The sequence below is a fragment of the Podarcis melisellensis genome, assembly GCF_964234715.1.
Source record: "Podarcis melisellensis genome assembly, chromosome: 2".
Lineage (NCBI taxonomy): Eukaryota > Metazoa > Chordata > Lepidosauria > Squamata > Lacertidae > Podarcis > Podarcis melisellensis.
The window spans coordinates 37,739,503-37,764,931 of record NC_138529.1 but is presented as its reverse complement, the minus strand read 5'-3'; the positions used below and the strand labels follow the sequence as shown (position 1 = coordinate 37,764,931).

General features: G+C 39.8%; 1 protein-coding gene across 1 annotated transcript in view; it reads left to right on the top strand.

The window, feature by feature from the left end:
• The first annotated feature begins 1,806 nt into the window (after nt 1-1,806).
• Nucleotides 1,807-25,429, top strand: part of B3GNTL1 (UDP-GlcNAc:betaGal beta-1,3-N-acetylglucosaminyltransferase like 1) — a 94,359-nt gene continuing 70,736 nt past the window's right edge. Inside the window, exon 1 of the mRNA XM_081895762.1 lies at nt 1,807-1,825. The gene's annotated coding sequence lies outside the window, so the exon portion shown is untranslated. The remainder of the gene's footprint in view (nt 1,826-25,429) is intronic.

Below are 25,429 nucleotides of genomic sequence, written 5' to 3'. Positions count from 1 at the left end.
CTGAAGACTCAGGATTATAAGGAACTATAAAAATAAGCTGTGTTTAACGGTCTCTGAGATTTATGAATACAAACTCTTCCTTTGGGAACTGGACTGGCTTCGTTTTACAACTGTAACTCTCTGATTGGCAAACTTATTTTCTCCCTATAGTCATAGATGGTATCTGATGATGCCAGAACCGAGGAGTACTAATAAAACAAGAGGCTTTTGGGGGGGGGGCACTGTTTGCTGCTAAGATACTTTTGTAAATGTAAAATTGCCACTGCCAAGCAGGCACATAAAACAGTAATGGTGAAAACCCTAAAGTGATCAGTGGAGTCTAGTTAATGGTCTGTTAATTTGTGGCAACGTAATATCACTTGTTTGGATTTACATTCTTGTCTCTTCGTGTTTTTTCCATGGGATATTGAAGACATGAAAAGTGCTTCTTTAGCTCAGCTGAGCATTTCTTTTGTTTCAAAAGAAAATATGGGATTATATTCAGCTAAGTTTTACTCAAAATAAACCCACTGAAATTAATGAACATGACCAAGTTGGGTCAATTATTTCAGCAGGTACTTTGATAACAGCTTAGTTGAATAGCACCTGTGAGTTCTTTTTGTTTGTTTGTTGCAAGCCCAATTTCACCACAGTGAACATATAAAAAAACCTGTACGGAAATACTTCATTTCTGTTCAATAAATGGAATTGTTAAGAGGTATTAGTAAATATATGATTGCCCATTTTTGCAATGTCATTCTTGAATGATTTTTTTTTACAGTGGTACCTCGCAAGACGAAATTAATTCGTTCTGCGAGTTTTTTCGTCTTGCGAATTTTTCGTCTTGCAAAGCACGGATTCAAAAACCTCAAAAAAGGCTACTACACCGCGTGCTATGAGTTGCTCCTCGAAGTCAAGTCACAACTGCACCTCTTCAAGCAATGCACCCTGGGTATTAACGGTTTTAAGAAAAAGGAAATAAACTTGCAAGACGTCTTGCGAAGCAACTCAAAAAACAAAAAACTCTTTCGTCTTGCGAGTTTTTCGTCTTACGAGGCATTCGTCTTGCGAGGTACCACTGTACTTCGTTATATGAAAAAGTAGAATTCCACAGACCTGCAGTAGTTCTTACATGCATTCTTTCTCTCATGCACACGGCCAGATCCATGTACATGCATGTAAACAGAGCATTCAGCTCCATTCATTCATTCATTCATGCATGCACACACTCTCTCAACATCCCTCCTGTCTTTCCTAGAAATACCAGGGATTTCTTTAATTTATGAGAAACAAATAACAGTTTCTGAAATGTCCAGTGAAGTTTCATGGGGATTTCATGTCTGTCCCCCTCCACAGTCACTGGATACTTCAGCAACCTGGGAAATAAATTAATACTCCATCTTATTTCTTTTTCACCCAATCTCCCTGGAAATACCAAAGATCCCCTCTCCATCACTGCATAATCAGTGAAAACCATGCAATTTAGCATCCATTTTTCTAGCAAAAGGATCTGTTTCTCTCATCCCATTTCCGTTCTTGGATCATTCTATGCTAAGATTATTATACAGCTAATCCTTCAACACCTAAAACATAATTAATCAGAACCATCTGATTAAAAAAATACATTTGAAAAAACACTCAGTTTCCTATTCTAAATTGCAAACTTCATCTTCACTTAACTACTACTTGCTCATGTTGCATTATTATGTTTATCTAGTTTTAAAATCTAGAAATATGCAAGTGTTGCCTAGTCAGTTAATACTTTTTTTAGGATGTAGTGTGGGCTGCAGTGTCTGCATTTATCTCTGGGGAGGAAGTAATGAGAAGTTATGCAGAGTGGCTTAAGGTAGGTGGAAAGGCATGCAGTGAGAACGTGGGGGAGAGAGCGGAATGAATGTGGAGTGGTGAGAGGAAAGGCTGCAGCTGAAATGTGGGAGAAGGAAAAAGGAGATGATTACTTGGGGAGGAAAAAGATAAGAGAGGGGGAGCTGGTTAGAGTGCATCAGATGGGAAAAGACAAACATACTGATGGTTTTGGTTAGTGATTTGAGACAGGAAAGGGGGGTCTTGGAGAGTTGATAGAAATAAGTCGATTCATCTGTCGAAAGACTGAGGAGGAAGTAGGGAGGCAAGTTTAGGATTTGTGAGAAGGATATGAAAATGAAGTATTTAATAGCATGGAATAGATTAGGAATATTTTAATGAAAAATTAGATTAATTAGTACTAGGTTTTCTGGCCTTTTGAAATTATTATATTATATTAAAATTGTAAATGTAAAGTAGAAATCAGTAGGATTGCTTGATGCAATTTTGTATGCATTGTTTTCTTCCACCAGTCTTATCTTAATGGCATCCCTTCTGTTTCTGGTGCTGGTCCCTTATGTAGACAAAATGGCACCATCCTAACACACCATGGAGATATTGGTAGGTTGGATAAACTACAAGGTTTGCAGAAGTCACCCCCCCCCCCAAACTCCCAATGCTGTAGGGGAAAGTGTCAGGAGCTCATCCTACACTCGAGTAGGACCCTGGTAGAGACACATGCCCAACTGGCATGTTCCCTCCCTCCTGGTCGATCATTTGGGAGCTTCAAAAGCTTTCTTCTGCCCGAACAACACAGCGACCAATGCCAACAGATATCGGCACACTTAGGGATCTGCAGTCTTCGCAGCTTGTGCAACAGAACTCAGCAACTCAGCATTTTGGCTAATCTACTTTATTTACATATAAACACACACGGAGCACTGCAACATGGCTCCCTCTCTATCTAGCATCAGACAGCAAAGAGAAAGAACAAAGGATAATAGTCCCACTTCATGGAACACAGTAACACAAACATCCTGTCTCCGTCACTTCCCACTCTGTGGAGTCAAAACATTCACTGTCATGTGATAGACAACAATCCCATGACTGCAATCACGGAGCAGGAATTCTAACAGAAAGAACCGGGGGGGGGGGAGTCCCCAAATAGTCCAATAAGGACTGAACATGTTCATTGGGAACAGAATGATGGTTGACTCTGGAGGGGCAACAAGAAAAAATGAAAACTGGGTGAGAGATGGAATGGAAGATGGCAAGGCTGGCTAGCTGGAACAGTGAACAGGAGCATTCCTTATACTTTCAGTCTTCTCTCTATTCAAACCTACAGATAACTTGTTTGAGAAAACAAAATGAGCAGGAAAAGAAGAGGGAAATGAAATGGAAGGAAGAAAAAAGGTATGGGAAGGGGAAAATAAACAATGCTTAATGATGCACCAGCACACTTGCTCATTCATTCAAAGTAAACCATTATTTGTTTTATACTATGTCATACCATGAAGCATGAACAAAGCCAATATGTTCCAAATTCTGAACTGTTTGCACAGAGGCATAACTTTTTTGTATATATTGCACAGCTTTTAGTATAATTGGAAGTGCATGATAAAGTATTTGAAACTGTGTGGTGGAACTGTATGGTTGAAAGTACTAGAATCTATTCTGGAAGAAAGATAGTTTGGAACAGCATTTTCCCCTTAAAAGAATAGTCCTTACACTATTACTTTTTCTTTGACAGATTTAGGATGTGCAGTTTTGGGGCACTTGAGTAAGAACCTCGTAAATTAAAAACTTTATGAATGGTTGCCATAGAGCATATCCCTTTACTTTCAGTGTCTGGGAGCATTTTTTGCTTGTTGCAATTAAGAATAATTTTGATAAAAATTATTACACTTTTTGGGAGGAAGAGGTCATTTCCAGTCACCTGTTATTTGTAGCCCCTCTGAAGTTAAGGGGCATTACAAAGCAACACTTTTCAGTTGGCTTGGCTTAAATGTTTATTTATGTCATTTCTCAGAGTCTGTGTAGATTCCAGAGAGGTTGGGGGGTCATGACGCTTCTATATTCCAATCACTCAAGAGAATAAATATTCTATGAAATTCAAACCAAAGGGGTATGCTGAAGGTGAAACAAAAAATAATTTTGTTTAGGCTTTGATGATTTGTTACTATTGCCATTTTTTCTCTCAGACTTTTTTTTCTGGGTTAGGGAAAAGGGATATCTTTTCCAGAGTGGGATATATTTATGTCACCTGACCCAACTCCGCAGTAGTGCACACAGTATATGAAATCTGTAAAATATATTTCAGAGCTGTATTTAAAGTTTAGGAATAACCCACTTTTTGTATTTTTTGATGGAAAATGATAGATTGTAATGAAACTGCAGTAAAATGCCTAATTTAAAATTAATGCATCAATTGGTAAAAAGAAAATTAAAATCTGTAATGTATTTGGGTTGTTTATTTCATTAGACCTTCTTATTAGTTGATGTGGAGCAGGATCAAGTTGAATAATAATGCAATATTGGGAATGTTAGAGGTTGTCAACTTTTCATGCATGTAAGTAAGTGAGGGAAAGAGACTGTGTGTGAGAGAGATAATGAATAAGTGTGTGGGAGTTCTTTGGTTACTGGTCATATGTAGAAATACTATTTTCCATTATAACTCTTCTTTTTTTTAATCTCCAAACATAATTACTAACTCTCTGTTTTATCATGTACTGGAAATTCATAGGTGAATTAAAATTTTAATTTAGTTTAGTGGAAGGTAGACTCATAAAAAATATAGCTCCTCTTATCTACGTCTTGAAATCTCTTTGAACAATAACTGCAATGATGCAACAACATGGCTTGTTTGCTAAAGTGATATGGAATAAAGGAATTATATTGAACTTTTGTACTATGGAATATCAATTTTTGCAGATTACGTTTGGGTGAAAGGAGGGATAGTGAGAGAATGTGCAAAAGGGCACAGTTGGAAGATGGTGAAAGAGAACTGTGTTGGGGTCGGAAGTAGAAGAGTAATTAATCAAATAAGAGTTCTGAAACCCAGAATCCATGTAGCAGATAACCTTATTATTGGAATCCAAGTGTCCTGTTCTGTGAAGGCGCTCATGGAGCAAAGGAGGTTGGTTGTTGCAGCACCAAGGTGAACACCCAAGGAATTTGCCTGTTGCCTTATTTTGTGCTCAAGCTATGGCCCCACAATTGCTCTGGGGTAGAGCTGGGTTTTGCCCTTGGAACTCACCAAGGGGTTTGCTTTTCCTCCCCAATACCAACTCACCCATAAATTCCAGTGAGTGGGGCAGATCAATCAGGGTGGGATTGGGCTCCTGAAAGAAGGAGCAAGGCCACTACTTCCCTTTGACACCCATTCCCTTTAGGAGATGTGGAAGATAGCATGGAACATTAGGGTGTGAAGAAGTGAGTCTTCTTCCCTCCCTCTCAATGCTCTTGCTCTTCCCTGCTTGTGTGATGTGATATATTGTTTAGATAGTGAACTGTAATTCTTCCTAGGGAAATTGGCTCACAAATGTTTCTGCAGTCCAACAGTTTTTGTGGGTAGCACCTTTTGGATTGTCATTTCAAGATAACCTGCCTTTTTGTTATGCTGAGGGTTTATTGTGCTCCGACTGCACTCTCTTGTCTGATTACAATTAGCAGGTTTATTATCCCATTACAGCTCATGGGGTCATTTTTAGCCAGCTGCTATAAGAAGTTCAACTACTCCCTTCACGACCAAATTACAGTAATGTTACTAAGAGTTGGCCGTTATCCTGCCTTAAAACTCCCTCTAGGAGTGTATATTAGGCTCATAATTGCTGTTCCTGGTTCTTGTATAATAGATTAAAATATAACCAATAAAATTTGCAGTGTGAAGTTGTGCAATGGGCCAACAACAAAAAACTCTTCCACTGGAAGTCCAGCCCTAACTGCTTATGCAGACGTTATTGAAAATCGTATTCATGTGCATAACTACAAAATCCTAGTGTATCAAGAGTTGGAAGCAACTTAAATGGTTGTAGTGTGTGAGAGGTCTTTTAGCAGTTATGCTGCAATGACTAAGGACCGTCCATAAAGTATGCCATACTTTCAAAGACCTTTTCAACCCTGCTTTTCCTACCAGTGATATTTTAACCACCAGCCAATTCCTCCTTTGCTACCCTTCCCTCCCTCTTGATGTACGACATACTTTAAGGCAGGCTCTTGTGTCATTGTACCTGTTTTTTGGTTTGCATTTGGGTTAAACAGATCAAACTGTAGAAAACTAGTTTGTGTTTTTTGGATAACCTTTAAAGTTAACATGCATGCACAGATAGAATAAGTTGAATATTTTCACAAATTTAAGGAGAGGAATTAATAAAACTGATTCAAGATTAATCTTGACACATGGGTGAAATTTTGTAGACCACTTTAACATGAACTGTTTCACATATGCAAATTTAAGTATCCCATCAAAAATGGGTTCCAGACATTTTACCCTTTCCAAAGTTAATCTTGTGAGAGGGAGATTGCCTTGCTTTTCGCCAAGCATGGGAGAACTTTGGTGGCCAATAGGTTTCAGTCCTATACACACGTACCCTTGTAGTAAGTACTGTACTGTTGAATGCAGTAAAGCTTCCTTCTGAGTAAGCATGCCTAGATTGCACTGTGAGACTTACGCCCCATGAATTTGTCTTAATTTCTTTTAAAGCCATTTATTAGCCATGACTACTTATATGCTGCTTCCAGATTCAGAGGCAGCGTGCTTCTGACAACCAGCATCTGAGGAAGAATCCCTGGGTGAGGGCTGATGCTCTCATGTTTGTGGGTTTCCCAAAGGCACCTGAGAATCAGAATGCTTAACTTGATGACCCTTTTTTCCTGATCCAGCATGGTGGTTCTTATGTTAAAAGAATGGGAGTAGAATCTTCCATGTCTTGTACTGAACCTCAGAAAGTTAAATGCATGCTCTTTCCTAATATTTTTTCACCTATGCAAATGTGGCTTAAAGCTTTGCGCGACCATGTTCAGTGCCATAGCTGCATGATATGCTTGGCTGTCCCCACAATGGGGATGGAATTTGTAAAGCAGTGGGAAGGGTGTACTTGTATTTCCTAGGTTGTTGTTATTTTTATTATTTTAAAAACTATGTATTTTGCACTGAAGAAGTGGGGGCATAACCATCTCAAAGAAAAGAAAAATAAAACATGGGCAAATGTTCCACTAAACAGCAGATTGTTATTTTTTATTTATCGGTTGAATTTCATCCTTTTGCCAAGGAGCTTAGGGTAGCATTCATGGAATTTCCCCCATTTTATTTCCCAAAATTCTACTTATGGGTGATTATTGGGGAAGGCTCGGACACAGTAGGATGTGTGGAGTCAGCCAGGAGGATTTAAAACTACAAATCTCAGTGTTCTTGGCTGCAAGGGAGAGCTGCTAAGCATGATAGGAAGCAAAAAAAGGAGAAATTGTTGTCCTCAGCTTTCACTGTAGCTAGTTCTTCACTTCTCCTTTGCAAGTTAAGTGTGGACAAGAATAGAAGTTGAAGCCCAAGAATGCTGGGGGTAGCTGGAGCTCAGCCAAACTACTTACAAACCAAATTCCTGGGCAGAGGTTGGTTTGGTTCCTAATTGGCCCAGCATTTCCAAAGTGCACAAGTTTGTTTGCACTTCTGATTCTACATTATGAAATTTTGCACCAAACCTACTTGCTTCAGATACCTGGGAAGATGGCCCCCTGGAACACTGGCTTTGAAAGGTTTACTTTGCTCATATCTGAAGTCATTCCGGAATGCTGAAAATATGAAGCAGATCTCTGCCCTGTCACATTGCTTTAGTTTCAAAAACCAGCATTCCAGTGGTCACTAAACAGCTTACAAAGAGCTTATCAATACAGTCATGTGTTTGAAGTCTGAAAGTGCTATATTGTTTTGTGCACAATCCGCATAAGATGCACTTTCAGAACTGGATACCCACCATGCAATTTCTTAACTGTAGTGGTTTCATGACTGCCTTAGCCTACTCCTCCTCTCCTTTCAATGTGAGAATTAATATGCCTGATTATTTTGAGTTAGAGATAGGAGTAGGAGAGGAAGAACAGATCAGAAACATCTGCTGAGCACCTGTGCTCCTGGTGTGACTGGTGGAGCTGGCACTGATCCTACCAGGCTCTAGCTTGCCTGGTAGGACAGAGTCCCAAACTGTGGCTCCCAGCTGTGGAAGCTCTGGTGTCCTGCTCCTCCAAACCATAGACCTGGTAGTAGGGGAAACCAGGATCCAGAGCTTAATGGAGGCACCTCTTCTTCTTTCCCCTCTCTTACCTAAAAATTGTACTAACTGAAGAGCTCTCTTGTGGAAAAATAATAAGATTAAATTTATTTATTAAGAGGTGTGCATCTTGCTTTATTCTAAAGCAGTTAAATGCTGACAGCTCTGTCTAACAAACTTATGGAGTGTGTTGATGAAGTCGCTTGATAATAATAATTGTTGTTGTTTATATGCCGCCCATCTGACGGGGTTACCCCAGCCACTCTGAGCAACTTCCAACAAATTAAACCACAATAAGACATTAAACATTAAAAATTCCCTATGCAGGGGAAGACACTACTGCATAAATTGATAGTTCTGCTTGGTTAAATAAGCATTTTTGAGTGTTATTTACACTAAACCTAGTCTTGCTGAGGTGACCACCTTCTTGTGTTATAGAATCATCAGAATTGTAGATTTGGAAGGAGCCATAAGGGTGAATAGTCCAGTCCTGCAATTCAGGAGTCTTTTGCCCAGTGTGGGGCTCAAATCCACAACCCTGAGATTAAGAGGTCTCATGCTCTACCAACTGAGCTATTTGTATAATTGAAACCTAGATCTTCACTTTATAGGTTCCATTTTTATCTCTCCATCAGAGGGATGGTTGCAGAGTTCTAGTGTGACTAATGAAGGTAAATCAGAGTAAAACAACTTTGCTGCTAAAACTGGGCAAGTGACCAAGATAAGCATAGTTCTAGTAAAGGTTTGGAGAAATAGCGTGTAAGATATTCTAGACTCTCTCGCCCCCCCCCCCCATACGTGCCTTTCAACGGTTAGAATGTCAGTTCCAGGGGACCAGCAGTAGAGTGGGAGCACATGTAATGTACCTACATGGGGCCATAGACATGACTCTTGGGATGCATATGTTTTACATCTTAAAATTGCATTGTGGCCAAGGAAAGCATTCTTATTGCTTCTGAAAAGTGCCATTGTTTGGCATTCGTAACTGCAGTCCAACTGACACAAAATCTTTCCCACACTTTTACTACATTTTGAAAACATTTTAATGCATTAATCTTCTAAATGCAGGAGCAGATATCCTTATACCCTTGCTGACTTCATCTTGGAGGTTCATCTGAAGAAAGATGGGAAGGACTTGTCCTAATAAATCTTGCAACAGACTTTGGCCGCAGGACATTATGATAAACCATGGTTTATTGTTACAGGAAAGAGGCTGGGAGAGCGTCAGGTTCACATGACCCCCATCTTCCACTGTAGGTGCAAGAAAGAGTAGTACATCTAGTTTGTGTGTAGACGCCTGAATAATTGTGAGCATACAGGGGTGTGGAGAAATTACCCTTTATAATGTGTTCACTGAGACTGGGTTTGCTTTACATATACAGTGGCACCTCGGGTTACATACGCTTCAGGTTACAGACTCCGCTAACCCAGAAATATTACCTCGGATTAAGAACTTTGCTTCAGGATGAGAACAGAAATCGTGCAGTGGCGGCACGGCGGCAGCAGCAGGAGGCCCCATTAGCTAAAGTGGTCTTCAGGTTAAGAACAGTTTCAGGTTAAGAACAGACCTCCAGAACGAATTAAGTTCTTAACCTGAGGTACCACTGTATAAGTGTTAATTATGTTTGAGGAGTTATGTGAAGGGTTAAGTTTCCAATGGCGGCTGGCATGTGGCAGTTACTTGCATAAGACTGGGCTGGGAAAAGCTGGGTTCTTTTTATACTGAGTAAAATTCTGCTTATGATTGGCCTGCTGGATTGAAGCTCTTTGTCACTCACTGGACGGGAAAAAATGGTCCAATGAGGGGAGAGAATTCAGTGCCATTCAGACATGAGTAGTTGAAGGGTAGACTGGGTGGAACATAAAAAGGCCAGTTTTGCCACTGTTCAGGAGAGTGCGACTGCTAAGACTGTGGACCAGAAGAAGAAGAATCTGGAAGAGAAGCCTGGAGCTCAGGCAGGTAGAGGTTACTGAAGCTAAGGAAAACCTAGAGGTATAGCCTGCTCCCAAAGAGCTGAATCCCTGCCTTAAGCCAAATATCCACAAAGAGTCCATCAAATGCTGGTGAGCAGTGAGGAAGAGTTCAGCAAGGAGTTTCTGGAGCTGACCAGAGAGGGAACTGCCTGCAAGCTTGACTCAGGGAAAACTAGCAAATGTTTTCTTTCACTGGTGGTGGCGAGATTGACTGGGTGGGGAAAGGGTAATTGGCACATAATTTTGATAGGGAGAGGAAATACGAATTTTAAGTGCCACCCTTATGGAAGCTTCTGCATTGGAAAGTAACTGCTATTTATAATAACAGTAACTTTATAAAAATGATCACAAGTCTTCTAGAAACAGTAACAGTATTTACTTTCTTATTCCTTATAGTCAATAATAAATAAAGGAAAACTTTTTTACTTTTGTTTGCTTATAAAGTGAGCCTGGCTGCTTTTGTAACACATCTAAGGTGCTTCAGTTACTGGGTCATAGTTTAAGTTGTCGGTAAACAGCATAGTATAGATACATGGTGCCAGCAATTAGAATGTTTTGAAATATACAGTATGTACTATGCTGGGAGTGAGAGTAAAATAGGAACCTCCACACACAACTGGTGAATCAACAGTGGTAGATAGAAGTGCTTCCCAGGTGTGGTAACCCTCTACACTGAGGAATAAGGGAGAGGACCACAATAACTTAGAGCTTTGAACCAAAAGTGGAGGGGGATATATTTTCATCCTTTTTAGCGTGTACAGTCTGAATTATCATCTATTGTAGCCTGTACATTATTTAGACAAGTGAGATGTAAATAAGTATACTCAACTTATCTTGGTCTGAATGCCATGCTACCTTTGTACAGGGCTTCCTGATGAGAGGAAAGAGTGGGACAGAGGAAGTGTTCTATATTTTGTTACTCCTCTCTGTTTTTCAAGCTTAAATTTCTAGCCGAGTTTGAAGTCAACAAAAGTAGATTGTTTACTTTCTTGGGTGGGCCCTGCAGACAGACTAGTTGTATAATAATTTATTTGTGGACTTAAGCTCTCTTGGTATCTTTCAGACACAAGGCACCAAACCTTGCTGGTCCCCTATAAGCAGTGGCTGTTAAGTTATTTACATCTCTGCTGACAGATCTATTTATATGAAACAAAACTGGATATTTTAAACCGAAGCCTATTCCTCCCCAGGCAGTCTTACAGAAGTTGATGTTTTTGACCAAAAACTTCAGTGATTCCTTTAAATGTTGCCATTGGGGAACTTTACAGGTCTTGGCAATGATGTGCAATTCTGACTGTAGTTTCAGATGAAGCCAAGAGGAAACTGGAAAACATGGTACTAGCATAAATGTAGAAATACCGTGGACAGTTTTTGTAATGTCAGTTGTGTACAAGAATGTACAAATGTTTATGTCCTGCGGTATAGGGGGAAATACTTGAAGGAAGTAAGCTTAAGGCAGAGGGATAGTTCACACCTACGTGGCTGTTTCTTCATGATGATCTTAGGCTCGTGCATGTCATTGCTCAGAGATATATGTGGGGTGTGTTGTGTGAAATATACATATGTTTATCAATGCACATAAATGTAATGAGTAAAAAATTGTGTTTTTGTTCTACCTGGATTGTGCACAGGTATAATATTTTTGTACCTGAAAACTTTCCACATAGCTGGTAAAGTGTGCATCTGACAATACGAATGCACACAGCTGAGGTGATTGCATGGAGCCACAGCAATATAAACGGACCCTTATGGATAGTCCTTGACATATATCCAAAAATTTGGTAGGGGCTGGAATTTCTGTAAAAAGCATACGTTTCATTATGCACGTGCTGCTCAAAATCTAGCAATTCTTGGTTGTGTCAAGAATTTTCATGTCAGATGAAAATGTCAACATAGCTATTACAATAAACACCTCCTGATGTATTGAGGCAGATAATTTGAGACCAAAAATATTTTATCACTGGACAAGCCTGCAAAATGTGTCTAAATAAGCCATTGTCATTATTACACTTCAGCATCTATCTGTCTTAGGCATTGCCTTGCTATACAGACATTGTGAGGTCCAGTGTACTTAAAATTTTAATTCTCTGGACCGTAATAAAGATTGATTGATTGATTCTCAAATTCAAGTTTACGGAAACATTTCATATAGATTTTAAAGCAGTTTCCCATTCTTTAGACTGTATGATATCTTCCAGTTCCCTATTCTACACCTTTGAGTTCTTTTGCTGACTTGTTTTAAAGCAGCACATCAGTGAAGAAACTTAATCCTGTTTTCTGTCTGCAATGCAGTGTAACCTGGAAAATATTTGAAGTGTGCATGCACACGAAAGCTCATACCAAGAACTAACTTAGTTGGTCTTTAAGGTGCTACTGGAAGGAATTTTTTTGTTTTGTTTTGACTATGGCAGACCAACACGGCTACCTATCTGTAACTGGAAAATATTGTTTTAACTGTTAGGGGCATTTGACAATTTTGTTGTTTCTTGCAAATATTAAATGTGTTGTAAGCTGAAGGACAAACAGCAAATTTATGAACATTTTTGGCAGAATGTTAGCACATATGGGGGGGGGGAATTGTCAAAGTACATTGCAGCTATGTAGTATAGTACATTGCAAGTATGCAAAGGGTAAAGAAAAAGACAAATTACTATGAATAACTTCTGATGCCCACCCTGAACTTGTTGAGATTATAGAAGTACAGAACTGGGAAAAAACCATTTCTAGCCCAACCCTCTGATCTGAAGCCAAAATAAATTATTTCCTGAAGGTTGACAAAACAAAGTAGCAGCTGGTGAGGCAGCGTGGACGGAAGTCCATTTGCTTTTTTGGCTTCCTAACACAGTGGATTCCTAACTCTTACCAAGAGAGAGAGTGTGGAAAAGCAAGGCATGAGGAGCTTGTCACAATGCAGCAGCTGACAGTAGAGTGAATTCAACACTCCTGCTGCCCCCTAGGGAGCTCACCTTGCCCCCCTACCCTTTCCCTATTGGTAGGTTCCAGCAACCCGCTGTGTTGGGAAGCCAAGAGAGCAATGGAGCCCCACCCACGTTGCCTCAATGGCTGCTGCTTGCAAGATACAAAGTACATCTTCAGTACAGTATGTGTCCTTAAGATTTTTAGATTATATAGAACCCCAAGGATTTTTCAAACCATGCGGAAAGGGAGAAGTCTCATTTACAGATTTAGCTTTCCTGGCTATTACAGCAGATCTCCTTCCCTGAGGCAGCTGATCCCATAGCCCAGTGCTCAGTCCCATCTGTGTGTTGGCTTGCTTTGCTGGAATTGTGAAGGCAGAATTCATGTCCAGAGTTTTGAAGGAGGGAGATGAAAAGGTTGCGTTTCTAGACCTTACTAATGATCAGAATATGCTGTACCACATGCGTTCCATTTCAGCTTTTTCAAAAAAAGAAATTCTGTCTTGGAAGTACCTTAATGCATTAAAACTCACGCAAGGAATGTATATGATAAATTTGAGTCGGCTAGATCTGGTTTCTGCCATGGGACTGAAATGTCCAAAGTGCAACAGTTACTTTAGAGCACATGCATTGTGTTATTCTGGGCTGTTAAGATGGTTGTATAAACATGTGATTAAATGTATTCCAGCACAGACAAGAGTGGTATTCACAGCTGGGACATCTTGGGGGGGGGGGAAGAGTTCATAGTGCATTTCTCTTTAGCTTTTCCATAAGCCTTCACCTCTGCACCACTGTTATGCCTCCTATAGCTGAGGAAGTCGCCCCCACCAACAAACAAAAGCCATACCTTTCATTATCTTTAAATGTCACGAGTGGCCACATTTCTCTCTTTAAATGATGGAAAATGGAATACTGCCTGGTTTTGACTTGGTAAGAATAGAGCTATGCATGCTCTGTGGAAAGTATGGCCAAAAGAAACAGAAGGCAAAAATGTTGACAAAAGAATATCTGAGGCTTGAACAAGGAAAGGAATGCCTTGTTCAAATCTAAAATTTTGTCGTTCCCCCCTTTTTTTATTCTGAAATATTCAAGATCATAAGGTATTGTAGTGCTAGCTGTGAAAGTATTTCAATGTTCTATGAATGCTGAATGTCTTCATTTTCTGAGGAGGCACTTGTAGCCAAGTGAAAGGAGTTTGTGCAGTTGGATGTTGTGTTGGAAAGACTATTCAAATATGGCGATTTTGCCACGGCAAAGAAAAATTGAGGATTTTGTTCTGTTCATGATACTAACTGATATTGCTCCTGTTAATTTTTTAATAAAAATATTAGTGCAATCTCTTGAGGAGAGAGCATGTGTACAAATTCAACAGGGCTTTGTTTGTTTGTTTTGTTGCTATTTTGTTAACGTTAATATTGTTTTATAGATATGAATGCTGTAGTACTTTGTGAATCCTATAATAGGGTTTTTGGTGTAACTGTGATGTTTAGCTTATTTTTTAGTTGTTTAGTTGATAGTGCAACATAGATGGTAATTGTTTTATCTGTGATTTGTGATTGTTTTGCCGATGATTTGTTAAGTATTCTAGACTATTTATGCAGTATTCTTATCTTTTGTTTGTAAGCCGCTTTGGGATTTATTTGCATAAAAAATGGCATAGAAATAGTATCAGTCAATCAACATATCAAGTTTCAAACTAAACTATGGCTTCCTATCATCAAATGAATAAACGAAAAAGTATCCATGTCACAGTTCTTCAAGTCAAGCTAGTTGGCTGCAGCCCTTCCAAGCATTGCAAGGGAGAATGGAATGTAGAATATCTGGTATAATCTAATAGTAATGCCCAGCCTGTAGAGCACGATATTGAGTCTAAACCTGGGGGTGGGGCGGTGCCTATGTATGCAGGTTTCCGTAAATATTTATAAATTACCCATGGGCTGGTGTTTACTTTTAACAATGTGATATTTCATGAAAATAAGTTATTGAATACAGTGGTACCTTGGGTTACATATTCTTCAGGTTACATAGGCTTCAGGTTACAGACTCCGTTAACCCAGAAATAGTTCTTCAGGTTAAGAACTTTGCTTCAGGATGAGAACAGAAATCGGGCTCCGGCAGCAGCAGGAGGCCCCATTAGCTAAAGTGGTGCTTCAGGTTAAGAACAGTTTCAGATTAAGAACGGACCTCCGGAACAAATTAAGTTCTTAACCTGAGGTACCACTGTAATTGGCTCCATTCTTCAGACTGAGCACCATAATTATCTTCATTCTTGATTCTGTACAAGTTGGATTTATATCTGTAACTTTAAAGAAGATTAAACCTCTTGCCTTACCTATACAACCTGCTGCTTACCTCTGTAGACAAAAACCTTTGGAGGGCACCAGGTTGGGGAAGGCTGCCCTAGCACCAAGATAATGCCCTCAAGTGTCTTCTAGGCCCCAGAGGTTCATGAATATATCAAGCATTTTTTAAATATCTCATGTTTCTTTTGAACAAATTACATTTATTTTTTAAAAAATATGTGTTTATAATCTCCGGGAAATTAGAGGTTTTCTTGGGGAAGGAAATAGAACTCCCCAACCACAAACATGTAGATGAGAAGCGGAGGCCAAGGACCTCATGCCACCAGTTAAAAATTATTGGGTTTTAATATTTTGATGTTTTAAATATAGTTAAAACTGCTTTGAGCATTGGAAAAGTAGATGGCTTAAATAAAGGCCATGTCTACTTGAAAAAGGATAGTTTCACCCTTCATCTTCTAATCCGTCTAGATACAGCATACAGTGGTACCTCGGTTTAAGTACTTAATTCGTTCCGGAGGTCCGTTCTTAACCTGAAATTGTTCTTAACCGGAAGCACCACTTTAGCTAATGGGGCCTCCTGCTGCTGTTGCACCGCCGGAGCACGATTTCTGTTCTCATCCTGAAGCAAAGTTCTTAACCCGAGGTATTATTTCTGGGTTAGCGGAGTTTGTTACTTGAAGCGTATGTAACCTGAGGTACCACTTCTTACCTTTGCTTTGGCGTGTAACTTTTAACCTGCCCCCATACATTCCCCTTTGCTGTTTTTCCATAGCTCTTTGCCTTCAGAGATACCTTATACACGAGCTTTCACTGACTTTGATTTCAAGAGCGATCCACAGTTAGCTGGCTCATTCTTAACTGCATCAAGCCTTTTTGCCACCCATTTATTAGAGCAACAGAAACAACCAATTTGTATTTAAAGCATTCCAGGAGCAGAAAGGTTACTAGCATACACATGAGTTCAAGGGGTGTGTGAGAGAGATATATGGAGAGAGCTAGCACAGCAAGTTCTCAATTTCTTAAAACGGACGTTTCTGGTCATTTAGTGGAATAAACAATGACTACATAATATACTGCTCATTTCATTGTGGCCTTTAAAGAACTTCTAATTATTTTCAGCGGCAGGCTGGAAGCTTTTACAACACTGCAATTGTGGTAATCTGCAAATAGAAAACTGTTGCTGAACTTGGTGTTTTCATTCCAGGAGCCTGCTAGTTGACATCCTTCCTCCAACCTTTCCTGGCACATCAACAATGGTTGAAGGCTTTGAGCAGGCTGTGCTTCACCGAAATCATTTGCGTCATTTTGTACAGGGCTTTGGGGTAAAGTGTGGTAAAGTGAAGTGTGTCATGAAGGGCCCGTAGGTTAGTGGCTGAGCACTATATACAATTTTCTCAAGTTGTATATCTCTGTCTGACAGCTTGGAAAACTACTGCCATTCAGAGTAGACAGCACCAGGCTTGATGGACCAGAAGCGGGTGGTGCTGTGGGTTAAACCACAGAGCCTGCGACTTGCTGATCAGAAGGTTGGTGGTTCAAATCCCCACCACGGGGTGAGCTCCTCTTGTTCAGTCCCTGCTCCTGCCAACCTAGCAGTTTGAAAGCACGTCAAAGTACAAGTAAGATAAATAGGTACCGCTCCGGCGGGAAGGTAAACGGCATTTCCGTGCGCTGCTCTGGTTTGCCAGAAGCGGCTTAGTCATGCTGGCCACGTGACCTGGAAGCTGTACGCCGGCTCCCTCAGCCAATAAAGCGAGATGAGTGCTGCAACCCCTGAGTCAGCCATGACTGGACCTAATAGTCAGGGGTCCCTTTATCTTTAAAGCAGCTTTTGGCATTCATGCTCCTGCCTCCGCACTATGTTGCTTAACCAGAAATGATTTAACAGTTCTAGAGCAATGCAATTTCATCACCCGCTCCTAAGGTTATCTCCCCTTCCTCCCAGCATTCTGCATTCAGAATTATTGGAGTACATATGGTTTCAGTTGGGTAAGTTCAGCGTAGTTCAAAGAGGAAATAGCTGAGCCTGCAGTAGTAAGTGTAGGATTGAATTAGAAGCACCAGGGGTTTTGCCAGCTTTCTATTGATAAACGCCTTGCTAGGCTCCCCCTCCCCTTTTATCCTTCCGTTCTCTGTCAGGATATTAAGAGCAGAGAATGTTTTCAGCATGCCTATTTGATAGATGTCACATAATTCCAAGTCAGTGATGGGGAATACTAAAGGCAAATACGATTGAGAGCAGGAACAAACACTGCTAGTGACTTTAAGATGCAGTGTCTGTTTCTTTCTTCTTCTCTCTCTCTCTTCCTGTAGTAGATGTTATCTTCAGGCTATTAGCGCTGGGAGGATTTCTTTTTTGGTGGACCTAGTAAACAAAACAGAATTTTCCAGCCGTGCTTCTGAGCAAACAATAGTGAATGAAGCTGCAAAGCTAATCCTGGGAGAGTAAACCCACGGAAGATTATTAAAGAGGTTGACACTGGGGAATGTTGATGGGCTTTTTACTCCTCTCAGCTCTGGCTTTTCTTCGACCATGGCAAACTAATGGACACTTTATATTTATTTCCGCTTCATTCAGAGTCATGGTAAAAGACTTGTAAAGCTTCACCTCTTGCCCTGCCGCAGAACAAGTTGCTGTAACAGATCAGAGTGTTCTTGGCACAAGCAATGCCCTCTCCCCACTGACAAAAAATCCCTTTGTTGAAATGCTTGGTTTCTTCCCATAGCTTTGGGGGGGGGGAGGTTTCGTGGAGATATTTAATATATATATTTCAGTAAAGCTGGTTTTAAACATAAAATGAAAGAAGTTACTAGTGGTATTCAAGCAGGAAGACTTTGCATATAGCCCCTGTATTTGGCAGACTGAGTGTGTGTGTGTGTGTGTGTGTGTGTTGTGTTAGAATCCTTGTTTTATGTTGTTAGGTAGCAGGCAGCTTTAACGTTTGAAAGGGCTTTCTATTTTTAGTATTTTGGCTCTTTGTTGTTGAGAGCTATTTTAAAATAATCATTAGAATGGCGCAACTTTCCTTCCCCGTTGTATCCTTGCACCTGTTACGTAGACAGAAGGAAGAAGCCGAAGGGGGGGGAGTGCTTCCAGTCTCCCCCCAACAGAATTAATGCAGTTAATAGTTAAAGAACAAATGAGACATGCTGAATAATAATAATAATAATAATAATAATAATAATAATAATAATAATAATAATAATTTTATTTGTGCCTCACCCATCTGACTGGGTTGCCTCAGCAACACTGGGCAACTTCTAACATCCATAAAAACACAGTAAAACATTAAACATAATGATAATTTTATAATAATAATAGCAGCAAACCAGTACCCAGTTTAGTAGAGGTCTATGAATGTGTTATCATGTGGTGTTTCAACAAACCATTTCACAGTAATGGGGAAAACAGGAAATAGTGCATTGATTGGTATGGGATGTGTTTCTGTTTTGTACCACTGGCTGCTATGTTTCTTATTTTTACTGCTTTTATTAGTTCAGCTTAGTTGATTTTTTGTTAGGGTGTGTGGGTGCTTACATTATTTTGTTGAATTGAAATGAAACTGTGGTCAAGATGCATTAGAATATTGATTTAGGTATGCAGTTACATTAGTAGTAACTGGAGGCAATGAGACATGAATATCCTGTAAAATTAAGTATGACATAATATTCTGAAAGTACACACACCAAGTAACTTATCAAGTAACCCTAGCATTAAATAACTAATCCAATATGAGAACGTTAATTTCTTAATGGGTGGCAATTCAAGTATCATGCAAACCATGGTTAACTTTGCTTTGATGTGATAACTGAATGCAAAGGTGGATCTAGGGGAGCGTGACTGGTTCAGTTGCACTGGGCACATTGCTTCTGAGGTGCTGCAATGATGAAGTCCAGTGGAAGGCAGGGTTGCCAGAGTTTGGTGTTGCACAGGTCACTACTGAAATCTGAGATGCGAAGGGCTGCCACTGTTGAATGGATAACATCATGGTTTCCAACTGGCCTGCAAACTAGAATCATAAGCCAGGGTTTGAAGGAGGTTGGCAAACCATGCTTTGTGCTAATGATGTAGTTGGACATAATGTCTGATTTCACAACCCACAGTTAAAGCTTCTGTACGGCGGCACCTACCACTAGATACAAGAATGGTGAACTAATGGAAAATGAAAACAAAGAAAGTAGCTTGAAGTTGCAGTTGGACATCTAAACCATGTTTTGGGTGTGTGTAAAGTCTGAATTGATCCTAAGCCAGATTGTTTCCCATGGCAGATCGCAAATTTTGCTTTATTTCCATGACCCAAAAGTCTTGACATCCAGTTATTGCCGTTCTAATGATGTTTGCATTTGTGTATAATTTCTGTCAAGCTGTAAAAGTTTATGGTTAGAGACCTCTTTTCCTTCCTATAGTTTGTTAAACTGTTCTTTATATGATTTATTCTAAAAGCACTAGTTTGTGCATGCTCTGGGAGGGTATATAATAGAAATATTAATGTGTGGTTTCTAATTTTTACAATCTAGCATAGTGTCAAAACCACCAGTAGCTTAAGGAAAAGCACATGTCTGTACACTCAAAATAAGACCATGGATAATGTGACTATGGAAACTGATGGTTAAGAGATACAGAATTACAGGCATTGGGCTTCATAGAAAAGGAGGCTGATCAGGAACCCTTTAAGGTGCTCTAAAGATGCTATTTTGATTGTTACCCAATTTGACCTAAAAGTGACACAAAGTGGAATATAAATTCCTTTCTGAAGACCCAAGAAGCTGGAGTCACTGGGCATGTTCAGACGTAACAACCACCCATTGTTTAGCACGATATGAACCACCTTGGCACTGCACATTTGCTTCTCTTCGCTTGTATGCTGCTATCCCTTCTCTACCCCCCCCCCCCGGCTTTTGGGAAACCTTTAGTTTGCTCCTGTACTTGCCCTTCAAACTAGGGATGGAAGTTTTGTTTGCAGGAGAAGCACAACCCATAGTCCCAGGGGAGAGAAGGAGCAGGCAGCATACAATTTTGAAGGTCCTTTCAAGGGTTGTTCCTTTTATTGAAGCTAGCCTACTAAAAATGTCACTCCCTGCTTAAGATATCTTGAATAAGTTTGCTTTTTGGAAGATAGATTCAATAGAAAGTCCATCCACCCAACATCAATGATTTGAATTTTCCAGTTCATGATGTCCCCAGTGAACCCCTTAATCAGTGTAATGCTACATAAAAAAGCACTATCATTTCTCCAGACTTATATTTATAAGAAGATTTTGTATGTTCTTTAAATAAATGAGATTGAACATAGTTGGGAGTTGTTACAGGAAGACTGGATGCCAGAAAAATCAACGGTGCTGTTAATTTCAGAGAACATCTATTTCGTGCTAATTGAAATATTCTGGCAGGAGCTTTCCAACCTATCACTAAAAAAAAGTTCTTCAGAAAATGTCATGTTTATATAAAGAAGTGTTTTAGAGAAGAGAGCTACTTAGCTTTACCAATTAGTCTGGAAGACTGTGTTAAAGGCACAGGCACTGAGAGATATTAGCAAGTCGAATCCTGAAATATATAGCTTTAAATTATGTAAGCCATATTCAGCTAATTAATAGGGCTGGACGCTGCTTTTTACAAAGTCACTCACTATAATGACATTGATAGAGCTGAAACAATAAATAAAAAATAAAGTGCTGTGTTGAAGACAGATGAGTTCCTCGTCACATACCCACACACCTCTAAAAGGCAAGGCATCAAATACCAGAAACCATTTTTGAAATGGGCTAAGGACTTTCTAGATGATTATATTGCTTTCTTATGCTGTGGCTACCAGATATTTTTAGCAACATGCAAATAACATTGTCCATAGGGAATGCCTCCTTTGCAGGGCCAGGAGACCACAGTTCCATAGCATCCAGTGTGCTAAACTGAATGAGTGAGAACTTGGTCTTGTTAATCAAGTCACTTCAATTGTAAACCCTGTATAGAATATGTCTGTATGAATTCAGCAATGCTTCACAAGATTAGTGAACTGCAGCACAATTTTCCCCTTCCAAGCACAGCGCCATGGGATAGGCAAACCTGTGGTCCCACTAAGATGGCAGCCAGTAATCCAAGGAGTAGCCAGTTGTGGCCCTGTGCTCAACCGGTTTGAGGTGTTTTGTTTTGATTATAGTCAAGTGGCCGATAAATTTTACGAAGAAACAAAAGCAAACAGCAGCATAGCCAAAAACACAATATCTACAAAAACAGTGAAGTTTGAACACTTCCACTGCTTGGCAATTCCAAGTCCTATTGTAGTAACTGTGCCCCCACATAGACAATTACCTATTTGAGCACTCCATGCAACAAAATTCTATTGGTTGTACAGTTGTAGGAAACCAGTTATGCTCCACCACCCACAATACAATTTCCATGTCACAAAGGAAGAGGCTTGTGCTCCCAGCATATTGCGGAAATTGTATAAGATGAAGTCCTGAAGAAATGAGGGAGCTGAGCACAATGGCATTTTCTGTTTGGGAGAAACTAAAAATCATGCTCTTCCAAATAATCAGCTAGTTGTGGAAGAAAGCTTGTGGTCTGACATAATCAAGGATTTTTGCAAAGTTTCAAGGAGGCCAATAGCAATGCTGTAGTTTGGGGGCAAGACAAAAACAGTGCTTTATTCTTGACAAATAAAGTGGACTTTAACCACGCAGGGAAATGCTGGCTTTGTTGGCTGTATTTTGCTTAAGAATAACATAGTGGAGGTGGCACTTTTCCAGGATTTCGTGGTGTCGTCTGGAATTCTGAGCTAAGGAAGAGAGGTTTTGAATTCCATTATATTTTTTTCTTGTGCTTCACATTAGTCATTTGCCATGAATAACATCGAGGGCCAATTGTGACCATATACTATATATTTCATGGTACCAGTTGGAAATACACATTTGAAATCCCGTCAGCAGAAAAACAGTGAAGCTGGAAATTAAAGTGGGGGAAAGTTAGGCATGTGGCTATTTCGCTGCAGATCCTCCATTCCCAGTAACTTTCTCTTGGTATCTTTGGATGCGTTGCTCGTTAGCAACTAGCATAGTTCTGTCCACAGAAGGAGTTGATAAATCTTTCTCTCTATGGTAACTGAATATGGTAAGAGATGTAATTTGCTTCAATTGAAGGAAATTCAACTAAATGTCATGAGAAAGGTAAAAGGCCAACAATAGAACTAATAGTGCTGTCATTCAGAATTCGTAATGATTCTCATTTTCAGAGGCAATTGTTGTAGGTTCCTCATAGACAAAAACATCTGAAAACGTATCAACTAACAATATCAGACGATTTAAGTTGTTTTGGTTGGACTTTCTTTAGTATAATGAGTTGGGCCAGAAGGTGATTTAAGACTCCTTTCTAGTCCTGTAATTGAATAAATAGCCAAGATTTGTTTTTGGCTTATAAGTATACACCACCATTTTCTTAAGAAGTTTCCATCAACTTTCATGATTCCCCAGGCTCTGACTCAAGTTAAACATTTTTTCTCGTGACCTTGGAGTCTTCTTTTCATGCATCAAGGTGTCATATAAATATTTTAAATAGGAAGGGTACAGTACACACTTACTGGGAATAAGTGCAGTTGAAAATGCATAGCTCTCTTTTTTTAAAAGCTACGTTTTAATTTGCACATTTAACAAAGAAAAGGGGGGGAATGATTAAAGAAAGGAAAAGAAGAAAAAGAAATAATATATGAATAATACTAACCAGTTCACATTATGGATACAGTAACTATCAATGCATGCATTTTAAGTTATATATATATGTAAAAGAATTAATAACAGCTGTCTAGTTGTCCAACTAGGTATCCACATGAAATTAACGTATAGATGAAATATTTTCAAATGTAGTCAAAGCAGAGAGGGTCTCAGCCCATTGTGTGATAGATGGTGGGCATTTATCCTTTCAGGCTCTTAGCAACCATAAAGGCTTTACAAAATCCACTTTGATTATCCTGCCACTAATCACTATACTACAGGAATCTAATTTAAATCTGTATGAACATGTGCAAATATTAGGGATTTCGCTGATACAAAACTGAAGCATGTAACTACTAGACAAGTCCTTATTATGTGCCTCAATGAGGCATTCCCAGCATTACCATGCCAACATCTTACTTGTATTAGGCAGTACCTTCCTAGGCAAATGCTGTGGAGTCCAATATATTCTAAATATTATTACCGTATTTTTCGCCCTATAGGATGCACTTTCCCCCCTCCAAAAATGAAGGGGAAATCTCAGTGCTTCCTAAGCGGCGAATGCAGGCTTTCACTGAAGCTTGGAGAGTGAGAGGGGTCGGTGCGCACCGACCCCTCTCGCTCTCCAGGCTTCAGGAACACATCCGCAGCCCTGCGGGAGTTCCCGCAGGGTTGTCTAGGCTGCGGGCAGCAGCATGCTTCCCGGAGCGCCGGGCGCCCTGAAAGCAGAGCGCCCGGCGCTCCGGGAACACATCTGCAGCCTAGGCAGCCCTGCGGGAGGTCCCGCAGGGTTCCCTACGCTGCGGATAGCAGCCTGCTGCCCGGCGCGAGGGGCGCCCTGAAGCAGAGCGCCCCGCCCGCCAGACCGACATCGGCCAGCCCCACAAGCTCTGGGGACAGCAAGGAGGCGCAGTGCCGCCATCCCGCTGTTCCTCGACCTGGTTCGGTATCCCCGACCTGATTGGGGGGGGAATAAAGGGGGGGAATTTCCTTTATTTCCCCCCCAAAAAAACTAGGTGCGTCCTATGGGACGGAGCGTCCTATGGGACGAAAAATACGGTAATTTTTGTGATTGAATCTCAATTACAAGTCTAAGGAAACATTCTGTATAGATTCTAAAGCAGTTTTCCATTGTTAAGGCTCTAATTCGTTATTCCACACCTATCTGAGTTCATGAAAATTTACCTAATGATATCCATTTATAAGCAGTGCTAAGTTTATAAGCAGTTATAATTTTAGCATTTTGTAAGGATTCAACAGTTTAAAAGATGCTGAAGTGTTGAAAGAGAATGGGTCAGAAACAGACACCAACAGATGTTGTAATTGAAGATACTGCCATTCTGCTCTCATTGAAATCGATATTTACACTGTAAAATTGGAAATGACAAAGAATTATCCATCTGAACCTATCAGCTCATCTAATATATATATATGTCCCGCATTCAGCTCATTGCTTCCACATAAAGTTGCCTCCTGCTTTCAATTCTGGATTACCCCATAAATTGTGAGCTTATGGGTCAGTTTGTAAGTGACAACCCAGTTTACACCACATCTCTCTGGTTGCTAAAACTGAAGCTGGTATAGGTACTTTCTTTTTATTATACTTTTTTCACCTTTTACGTAGACCTCAAATATAGATATCCAAATGGGGGTGTTAAATAATCCATGCCTAAAATTATTCCACATGGGGTATTCTTAGCAGGAAAAACTTACCAGTGATTTGTACATGGGACAGATATGCCTTATGATATAAACTAGTATCTGGAGAATTAAAATATTGATATTGACAGCAGCCTTTTCTCAGGTTAAAAATAAAGTGGAGAATTATCCCCAATAAACTCCCTAAATATTCTTAATAATAATGCTAAATTAATATTTTGAAAACATGCTTGGGTAATATATAGTGAAATACTATAGGTATGTATATTATTTGTGGCAGAATATTCATCTTAACTGAATTAACCTTACCCCAAATACTAAATTTAAGTGATGCCCGCCTTTCCAGGTCATTGGAAACCTCCTTTATCAGCATGTTCAAATTCAATTTAACCATTTGAGACATATCTCTTGGAACCAAAATGCTATTAATATAAATATTAATAAACCATCCACAAATAAAACTCAATTCTACTAGTTCATGAATAAAACCATAAATTTCCCTATACTGTCTGATTGTACACGCCATTGCTTGCATTTGGTTTTTATTGGTGGAGGGTCTGCATGGGTTTTCCCCCTTTAAAACAGAAAGAGTACCTGCATGGTTTGGATCCACCGAGTGTGTTAACACATACAACTGGTGCTGTGGGAACTATAGTGACAGCCGTAAAGACTTCTGGGAGGTATTTCCTAGAGGCTAGCCAGAAGTGAGATACGACCTAAAATGTGCACATGAGCATTAACTCCAGAAGTTACACTTAATCTTGTTTACTTTTTTAATCCAGTACTCTGTTAGACCAATTGAAACAGCTTGAGCTGTTTTGTACTAGGTGTG